The sequence below is a fragment of the Ipomoea nil genome, unplaced genomic scaffold (genome assembly GCF_001879475.1).
Source record: "Ipomoea nil cultivar Tokyo-kokei standard unplaced genomic scaffold, Asagao_1.1 scaffold3195, whole genome shotgun sequence".
Classification (NCBI taxonomy): domain Eukaryota; kingdom Viridiplantae; phylum Streptophyta; class Magnoliopsida; order Solanales; family Convolvulaceae; genus Ipomoea; species Ipomoea nil.
In genome coordinates, this window is record NW_017619623.1 from 2,589,865 (window position 1) to 2,600,538 (window position 10,674).

General features: G+C 43.6%; 1 long non-coding RNA gene across 1 annotated transcript; it reads right to left on the bottom strand.

The window, feature by feature from the left end:
* Positions 1-1,400: 1,400 nt before the first annotated feature.
* On the bottom strand, positions 1,401-8,795 carry LOC109168257. The gene is made up of 3 exons (XR_002052041.1): positions 8,342-8,795; positions 8,067-8,138; positions 1,401-1,527 (listed from the first exon to the last, which is right to left on the bottom strand). It is a non-coding gene; the product is annotated as an uncharacterized LOC109168257 (long non-coding RNA).
* Between the last annotated feature and the right edge of the window lie 1,879 nt (positions 8,796-10,674).

The window sequence follows — 10,674 nt, forward strand, 5'->3', positions numbered from 1 at the left end:
GGAGATCTGATTTTTGTCCAAGGCAAGAATCTTTCTTACCGAGATTGGCCTGATAGGGACTTTTATTGACAAAGATTCTTGCCTCGATTAACCCTTTTCTCTGCATGCCTGCTCAAAAATGGTAATCTCGCGATTTGCCTCAACGGTTCCACCTTGAAAACCGGTCTGCTTTCCTTATAAATGGGATCTTCGCCTTATCTTCCTATTTGACCTTCATTATCCTTTCTTTTCTTTCCTTCTCTTTTCCATGAGTAACAGAAACGGTGACTGGCGTTCTTCCCGTCGCTTGGAGGAGCAAGCCCGTCGTGAGATGCTAAGGCAGCAGAGGCTAGCCCACGGGGGTCATGAGGTGGGGGACTCTTACTTAGACCCCATCATACTTTCGCCGAATATGCTGGACGTGGTGCCTGCCACTTCCGTCGATCGTCAAGTTGAACCGCTCGTGGATGAATTGCCAATAGGCGAGGAGGCGGAATGGGTGGCTCCTCCTTTATTTGGTGTGGCAATGTCTCCGAGTGCCCTTGAGGCTCCCCTTCAGATGATCAACGATGGGGTGCCACCGGTTTATGTCCCTAGTTTTGACTCCATCTCCTCTGGTGCTTCTTCTTGAGGCTCCCCTGCCACTGGAGGTCGAGCGTCCCAACTATCCAACTGAGAAGAAGGCGTATCCCTGATTCCTGCATCTCATTTGTTCGTTTTATTTAATTTTCTTTTCTGTACGCCCGTCGTCCTCCTTCAATAAATGAATTTTATAACGCTTGCCGTCTTGCTTTATTATAATGACTTCAATTGTCTCCATCCCCAGATGGGCTGATCGCCCAATGTCCAATGCTGAGTGGGCTGACCTCCTTGGTTAGACTCTTGGTATCGGCCTCAATGCTAGGTGGGCTGATTGGCCAATGTCCAACGCTGAATGGTCGGCCCAACGAATAAGTGAGCCGACCTCCTCCGTTAGACCCGTGGTGTCGGTCTCAAAACTGGATGTGCTAATTGCCCAATGTCCAAAGCTGAGTGGTCGGCCCAACGAATGAGTGGGCTGACCTCCTCGGTTAGACCCTTGGTGTTGGCCTCGAAACTGGATGGGCTGACTACCCGATGTCCAACACTAAGTGGTCGGCCCAACGAATGAGTGGGCTGACCTCCTCGGTTAGACCCTTGGTGTCAGACTTTGAACGGGTTGTGTAACACCCCACCTTTCTAAATCCTAATTACAATTCTAAACCACAATTATTATAAACTAAGCAGCGGATAAAAAACTAAATAAGTAAACTAGTGGGAATGTCACCGTCACAACAACCATTCCATGATGATTGCACAGGCTAAGGATGGAACTAGAATAATAAAAGTAACTAACATTCATATTTCCTAATCAAAAGTCATAAGGGAAAAACATCCTGAAGTCTAACATCGAACAAAATATCAAAGTCTACAAATCCATAAAACTAAACATCATGATAATAAAGAGAGTCCAGACTACTAGGTCTACTAGACTAATCTAACTCGATCATCTCTCAACGCTGGACCCACCTGAAAGGGGTTTTACAAACAACACATAGACAAATAGGAAAACCCCCGTTAGCATGAAGCTAAGTATAACCACACTCAACCCTGTAAAGTACTATAGACTATACTTTGGAAAAACATTTGTTCACATACTAAATCAAACAATCTCATCACAAAGACAACTGTAGATACATACTTTTTATATGCTTGCATCCTATAATATCAACATGCATGCTTCAATACAAATGACTCAACAACATAAATACTCCAACACATATATGTCATAACAAAGCTCATCATAACGAACACATGCTAACAAGCAATTGCATACTATCAATCGATACGAAACTATCTTCATGCTTTCAGGTTCTCATCATGCAAACTGGATATGTAAGACATAAAAATGTAACTAAAGCAATCATGCTCGATATACAATCTCAATTAATCATTCTCATTATGCAATCTCATGCAATACTATACTCAAATTCAATCTCGTGCAATACTATACTCAAATGCAATCTCGTGCAACACTATACTGAAATGCAATCTCGTGCAATACTATACTCAAATGCGATCTCGTGCAATACTATACTCAAATGCAATCTCGTGCAATACTATAAATATACTCATACGCTCGTTTGTAAAAATAGAATACTTTCTATGGAGGTCTCTTTGAGTCATGAAGACTTGCTTTCTTTCTTTCTTTTCTTTGAGTCGCAATGACTCACTTCTTTCTTTTCTTAGGGTCGCAATGACTCACTTCTTTCTTTTCTTAGGGTCGTAATGACTCACTTTCTTTATAAATGGACGAGGTAGGAACTTCACCATAGTGTGAATGAACCAATCCGGGCACGGTGTCTAGCCGACCTAATACTCTACTCGTCCACCGAACCACTCTCTTGGTTCTATGCTCAAACTCTGTGGAATCAGGTATCGAACTATTAGCGTGCACACCCCCTGACCAGGATTCCAAGCCTGGCGGACAGTTTCCAACCTCGTAACATGGGAATACGCCGTGTTACATATACTGGGACCGCAATGTCCATAAAAATCATCCGAGAGGACATAGTCCATACGGGGTCCTCCATGTTAGACATATTAGGAATGTGCATGATTATAGTGATTATGATTTGATTGTGAGTGATTAGGGTGATTAAGTATTGATTGTATATTGATTGTAATTAGTCCTTTCCTTTCTAGTAGACTAGAGTATTATTATATTATACTCTTGTAATCTTGTAACACAATTATTCTACAGAAATACAAACACTCATTTGGTATCAGATTGTGATAGGTATCTCTTCCCTTCTTTCTCTCCTTCCCATCGATGGCCAACACCTCTTCTGAACGAACAGTCACGACCACCACCGTATCTCCCACTCCGACCTCTACCCAAAATCACCTCTCTTCCGCCCATCATTTTGTGTCGATTAAACTGACGACACGGAACTATCTTTTTTGGCGTACACAACTCATTCCATTCTTGCGTGGTCAAGGTCTTTTGGGGTATGTCACCGGAGAGAATCCATGCCCACCGCCGGTGACTGCTGCGATCACCACCTCCGCCGGCGCTGCAATTGACGAGGCGACATCGACTGCTCCGAATCCGGCGTTCTCCAGTTGGGTCCAACATGACCAATCTATACTTTCCCTCTTAATCTCCTCTCTTTCCGAGGAGGTTATGTATTTAGTAGTCGGCCGCTCCACCGCCAAGGAGGTGTGGGATTCAATCGAGTCCGCACTTGGGTCCTCCACCAGGGCACGGTGTCTCAATCTTCTCAGCCGCTTCCAAGCCCTCCGACAGGGTGACATGACACTAGCAGAATACCTCGGCAAGGCACAACTGCTTGTGGAGGATCTTGCACTGGCCGGACGTCCGATCTCCCTCGACGAGCAGAACATATATGTCTTCCGCGGTCTCCGCCCGGAGTTTCGATCAATGGCAGCTTCCTTGGCCGTTACAGGTACCCCGGTGTCTCTTCCTCAACTCTCCAATTATTTGCAGGCCCAGGAATTCATTTATTCTGATGAATTTCCGACGGGTGGATTGCCGACTGGTTCGCCGACGGCAATGGTTGCGAATCGCGGTCGCCGGCAGTCGCGTGGAGGAGGACGCGGGAATAATCGCGGTGGTGGCCGGTGGAACACTAGTCGGGGCAGAGGAGGCTCACCGCGTTGCCAGATTTGCCGGTCTCACGGGCATACTGCGGTTTATTGCTTCCGCCGGTGCAGTAACCAGCCACCTCCTCAAGCCAACGTCGATGTGAACGGAGACACCGCCGGCAGTGCTGCAGTCTCGACCACCTGGTTCCCAGACACCGGAGCCACCGCACACGCCACACCGGATGCTGCCATGCTATCTAATTCTGAGGAGTACTCCGGCGGGGATGTTCTTCGCGTTAGTAATGGGACGGGTTTAGGTATTTCTCGTGTTGGTTTTGCTTCGATTCCCACTGTTTCCAAATCCTTACAATTGTCAAATGTGTTATACGTTCCTAAACTGTCGGCTTCATTATTGTCTGTTTCTCGTTTCACACTTGATAATAATGTCTATCTTGAATTTCATCCTAACTTCTTTCTTGTTAAGGATTGCATCACCAAGACGGTTCTTCTTAAGGGACCCAGTTCGGGTGGTTTGTATCAGCTGTCAGTCCCGAGGTCACATATGGCTTTCCTATCCGCCCGAGCTTCCCCCGTGGTTTGGCATCGTCGGTTGGGCCACCCGCATGATCGTGTTCTTACTCGTGTGCTACGGGCATGTCCAGTCATCCCTCATAAATCGAGTTCCCCACTTTTATGTTCGGCTTGCCAACTTGGCAAGTCTTCGCGTTTTCCTTTGGATAGAATAAACACTTCTAGTTGTAATTTCCTTGATCTTGTGTACACGGACATTTGGGGTCCGGCTCCCATTGTTTCAGCCGATGGTTTTTGTTATTTTGTCTTATTTGTTGATGACAGCACTCGCTATTGTTGGTTTTATCCACTTCGTGTAAAAACTGATATATATAAGGTCTTTGATTGTTTTAGGGCCATGGTAGAATGATTGTTTTCTCATTCTATCAAGGCCATCCAGTCTGATTTAGGGGGTGAATATCGCCGTCTGCATTCTCTTTTTCTATCTCTTGGCATTGTGCACAGGCAATCTTGTGCTTATACACATGAGCAGAACGGGCGAGTAGAGCGTCGGAATCGGCACATTGTTGAGACTGGTCTAGCTCTACTTGCTGAAGGCTCGGTACCTCTAAAATACTGGGATTCTGCCTTTGAAACCGCAACCTACTTAATCAATCGCCTACCGTCCTCAGTCTTAAATTTTGACTCTCCTCACTTCCGTCTATATAAAACCCCACCAACTTACACTTTTCTTCGGGTATTTGGGTGCCTATGCTTTCCTTGTCTACGTCCATACAACCGTCATAAAATAGAGTTTCGGTCCGCCCCATGAGTTTTCTTAGGGTACCCCATGTCTTATCGGGGATATCGTTGCTTAAACCTTAACACGGGGAAAACCTTCATTTGTCGCCATGTTAGATTTGACGAATCTGTTTTCCCTTTTGCTACAGCAGCTTCTGTGCAGGGTCCAGGACAGAGAGTGGACATTACTGAACCTTGGGGTTCAAGTCCAGTAGTACCTCTTACTGAAGGCTCGTCTACTTCTCCGTCTGTCCCACCAGTAAGGGATACGGTTGCTCCATTGGCTATAGAATGTCCCTGTACCCGTCGGTCTAAGCAGCCAGTACAACAGAGTCACGTCATGCGCTTGCGTCACATGACTCGGGGTACCGATGAACAGTTTTTAGCCCTTGCTGCAGCTAGTGACACGGCTGATCCAACCTGTTACACTCAAGCCGTCAGTCACCCGCAGTGGCGGGATGCCATGGACCAAGAGTTCAATGCCCTGCTTCATAATGACACCTGGACATTAGTCCCGCCGAAACCTAACATGAATATTATCGGGTGCAAGTGGGTCTATCGCACTAAACGAAAAGCTGATGGGACTATTGAGCGCTACAAAGCGCGTCTAGTAGCAAAAGGGTTTCACCAGGTGGCCGGCGAAGACTTTTTTTGATACTTTTAGCCCCGTTGTAAAACCTACAATGGTACGCTTGTTGTTTTCTTTTGCAGTATCTCGCTGATGGATTCTCCGTCAACTTGATGTCCACAATGCCTTTCTCAATGGGCGTCTATCTGAGACAGTCTTTATGTGTCAGCCACCAGGATATGAAGATCCAGGCCGTCCAGATTATGTGTGCCATCTTCAACGCTCCTTGTATGGTTTAAAACAGGCTCCTCGGGCCTGGTTTAAACGCCTTCATGATTTTCTTCTGTCTGCAGGTTTCACTGCCTCTAAGACCGATGCCTCTTTATTCCACTACTCAGCTGGCTCTGCCCGTGTGTTCTTGTTGGTGTATGTAGACGACATCATTATGATGGGAGATGATCAGACCTTGCTTGACACCTTGCTACAACGGTTATCTACGGCATTCAAGATTCAGGACCTTGGCATGCCAAGCTTCTTCCTCGGGATTGAAACTCTATCCATCGATGGTGCCCTTGTCCTATCTCAGCGTCGCTACATGGGAGACATCTTAAATCGGGCCGCTATGACTGACTGTAAGCCCCTCACCACCTCGGCTGCTGTTACTCAAGCTGTTGCACCTAATAATGAACTCTACGACAATCCCACACAGTGCCGCCGCCTTGTCGGCGCCCTTCAATATTTAACAATCACACGCCCGGATCTCTCATACTCTGTCAACCGCCTGTGTCAGTTTATGCACGCCCCAACCATTGAACACTGGGGGCTTCTACAGCGGGTTCTGCGGTATGTTAAAGGGACGCTATCTTATGGTCTTCGTTTACAGTCCTCTACATCCACTGACATTCATGCATTCTCCGACTCGGACTGGGCCGGGTGTCCAGTAGACCGGAAGTCCACAAGTGGCTATGCTGTGTTTCTAGGCACTAACTTGGTCTCGTGGGTCTCCCGAAAACAACGAACCATGGCCTGATCTTCCACTGAGGCAGAATACAAGGGGTTGGCAGATGTTTCGGCTGAAGTCACTTGGGTTATTTCACTGCTGCGTGAACTTGGTTTACACTCAGGTCGGCCCGCAACGCTTTGGTGCGACAATCTTGGGGCCACATACCTCTGTGCTAATCCCGTTTTTCATGCCCGGACTAAGCACGTGGAAATTGATTTCCACTTTGTTCGTGATAAAGTTGCCTTGGGAGAGTTTCAGGTCAACTTCGTTTCTAACTGGTAGATATCTTTACGAAACCTCTCCCGTCATCTCGTTTTGGACTGCTGCGTGGCAAGCTCAATGTTGTCTTCATCCCACCTTGAGCTTGAGGGGGTGTGTTAGACATATTAGGAATGTGCATGATTATAGTGATTATGATTTGATTGTGAGTGATTAGGGTGATCGAGTATTGATTGTATATTGATTGTAATTAGTCCTTTCCTTTCTAGTAGACTAGAGTATTATTATATTATACTCTTGTAATCTTGTAACACAATTATTCTACAGAAATACAAACACTCATTCTCCAAAACCTCACCAATATAGATAATATATAAATATATCACTCATGCACCAATCTCATGCATGTCATATCTCAACAACTTCTCAATGCATCAAAATAATGATATAGCACATGTTCATGAATTTTGAAAGTAATACTTAGGCTCACGTTGGCCATTTATGCACTTTTAAAACATGTTATACTTGAAATGCAAAAATGCTATACAACATGCTTCAAATTAAATATCACAGTGAACTTTCAAGAATACGCCAACATGCTTGTATTGCAATATATCAAACTCTTCATATTTCTACCATCATATTAGACTCCAAATCCCATTGATCAAATAACATATTCTAGTCATGCTTTTCTAATAAATTTTATTCTCTAAGTGAACATGCTTTTCTATTCATCAAGTAAATAACATTAGGGCAACAAAGCAAAGCAAAGTAAACTCTTCATATTTCTACCATCAAATTAGACTCCAAATCCCATTGATCAAATAACATATTCTAGTCATGCTTTTCTAATAAATCTTATTCTCAAAGTGAACATGCTTTTCTATTCATCAAGTAAATAACAGTGAACTTCATCATACACACTGTGAAGCAAAATCATCAATAAATCCATCATAACATGCTCATTTCTAATCCAAATTCAACGAAATCAAAGCAGAAACGTGCGTCGAGACGGCCCCGAGGTACCGAGCCACAAGGGCCCGTGACACCTGGCCCGAAACGACACGTAGCTGAGCCAGAAGGGCCCGACCACTCCACAGAAAACTCACAGGGACCAGGGGGCGGGGCTCCTCATGGCCCACCCCTCTCAAGCCGCCACAAAGCCGGGCCTAGGCAACGGCCCTCTCCTAGGGCCGTGCCCTAGGCCAGGTTGGCCACGGCTCTAGCCAACAGTCCCCTTGATGGGCCATTGGCTAGGGCCGTTACATTTATTTAGTGCACATTGTCTATGCACCAGATACTCCATTTCATCTGCAAATCAATTTCAAGCAATTCCAGAGGGAGTCCATGGGGTTATACCTTAAACTTGCTCCAAATGCCAAACACTTGGTCCTTGACTCAACTCCAAAGCTGACTACTTGAAAAGGAAACCTGTGGTTCAATCCAACTCTTCATTCACTTACAAATACTATTATTATTAATAATATTATTAAACTATAGTATATTATCCGTTATCATCAAGATTCAAACTAAAGCCTTCTACATACTAAACCAATACTCTAACCACTACAACACCTTAATCATCATTAACATCTTAACACATTACTAATGTTAAATCCTTAACATTACCGCACCTTCATCTCCTTCTTTGTACAGCCAGAACTGACACCATCTCCAACCTCACCAAAGCTTTGCCGGGAAGAAGATGACCAACCACTGCCCTGCTTTGCCGCTGAAACTCGACGCCAGAAGATAGGGTCTTTACTGCACCGCCGCCGTCGACAAGAAGCTCACCTACGGGTCTTTCTCGTCGGAGACCAGGCCATGCTGCCTGAAGCTTCACCTTAGCTGTTCCCTCGCTAGAGAAGGGGAGGTGAAGGTCGCCGGAAGAGAGGAACCAGCCACGCCAACCACAGCCGTTGTAGGAACTCTGCCGTTTCGTCGCTGTCGCTACTTTACCATCGCTGGGAGACGCTGGTCGTTGCTTCTGCTACCTGCTATGTGACGCGAAAGAGAGGGAGAGATGGATGGGTTGAAGGTGGTTGCCTATTGATTCATTGTTGTTGTCTTCAACTGAAAGAGAGGCAGGGAGAGAGAGACGAAATGAGAGAAATGGATAGGTGGTTGTTTGGTTGCTGAAGTATGAAGGGAAAAACAAACAAAAAAAAAAAAAAAATATATATATATATATATATATATATATATATATATATATATATATATATATATGTATATATATTAAATAGATATAAATGTAGATAGGGTTACTATTATAAATGGGTTGGGCTTGAGATGAATTTGGGCTCAATCAAATCATTTGGGCTAAAAATACATTTGGATTAAATTAAACACACTTGGGCTTAAGAATTAAATCATTTAGGATAGAAAACTGATAAGAATAATTACGAGTCCGTCTCTAATAGACTGTTGGCTCAAAATTTTAGGAAATTAATCATCGTCGAAATAAAATAATTTAATTTTGAAATTTTATAAAATATAAATTTGGAATTAATATTTTGGGTTGTCACATTCTACCCACCTTAAAAACAAGCTTCGTCCCCGAAGCTTAGACTGGAAAGATTTGAAATAGATTGGATAGAGTTTCTTTGGAAATACAACTTGAGACTTGTTATAAAAAGGCTTTAGGGCCAAAGAATATGTTAAGAAAGATTGCTCTTAGGGATGGTATTGATCAAGAGTAGGGTCAAGATTACAACTTAGGAGATAACGTTGCCACCTTGTACAGACACATTCCGAAAGGAAAACAAGAACGAGGTCTGACAAGATAGAAGGAATTTCTCAACAAAAGGGATACTCGATTCTACCAGAAAGGAAGAGGAATTATACCTAAAAAGGGAATAGGAAACTTGACTTGAAAAGGTTTCTTCGGTTTAACGATTCGATCACAACGCTTGACGATTCGATAGTTCTCGTTCTTACTAATCTTTATCATTTCCTTTCAGATGAAACTCCTAGCAATACAATCTTAGTCTTTCAACCTTTCAATCCTCTTATCATAAACTCAATTACTTCTTACTTCATTCTCACCTAAGTTTCATTCTTTAAGCCCTCACACAACTTATCATTTCCAAGTTCACATCCCTTGCTATTTTCTTATTAATTCAATTCTTAGTTCTTCACCCTTCATAAAAATATACGTCTTACTTACAACTTTTCTTCCCACCTTCACATATTTCACAAGTCCAAAGTCATTATCAAACGTCTTAGACTTCATTCTTTCGGAGTTCACAACTCCTATCTTATCCATTTCTTATCTCTTTAAAGGTAGAGAGAATCATCTTCTCGTTCGTTCAATCCATCCTTAAGTCCAAATTCTCGGTGTTTCAGGTTTTACTTCTAACCTTCGAGTTTAGTTTTGAAATTCTCCTCGCCATTGATCTCAAAAGCATCTACTTGGGTGGGTTTGTCTTCTTCTTGTTGTATCAACATTCACACTTGTCTTCCTTCTACAATTGTGGATCTTTAACCGTGGTCTCTAAGCTCTAATCTCTTCATTTTCTTCATATTTGTCTCTAGCTGCACGAAGATTCTGTTCAACTTTTGGGGTTAGCTTGGGTCTTGTAGACGATGATGCCGATCAATTCGAGCAAGAACAGCTACAACTGGCTCTAAGCCGCACGTGGAGTAACCTTCTTCATCACGTTCTTCGGTTGACTAGATATGCGCGCTACTACTTTACTTCTTCGCAACAAAAGATCTCACTACTCCTAACTTTCTTTTCCCAAAAACAAGGATCACACAAGCAGAGCACACAAACAGGATATAAGCATAACTCTTATACTTATCACATTAACAACTTTTACATACTTTCAACTTTAAACTTTTCAACTTCTCAAGGGTATTAACAAGGCAAAACAAGGCAGCCACTTAATTGACAAACTTGGACTCAACAATTAGGTGCACACTTGATTTGAAGGAATTTCGACTTCACAAAAGAGGAAAGTAA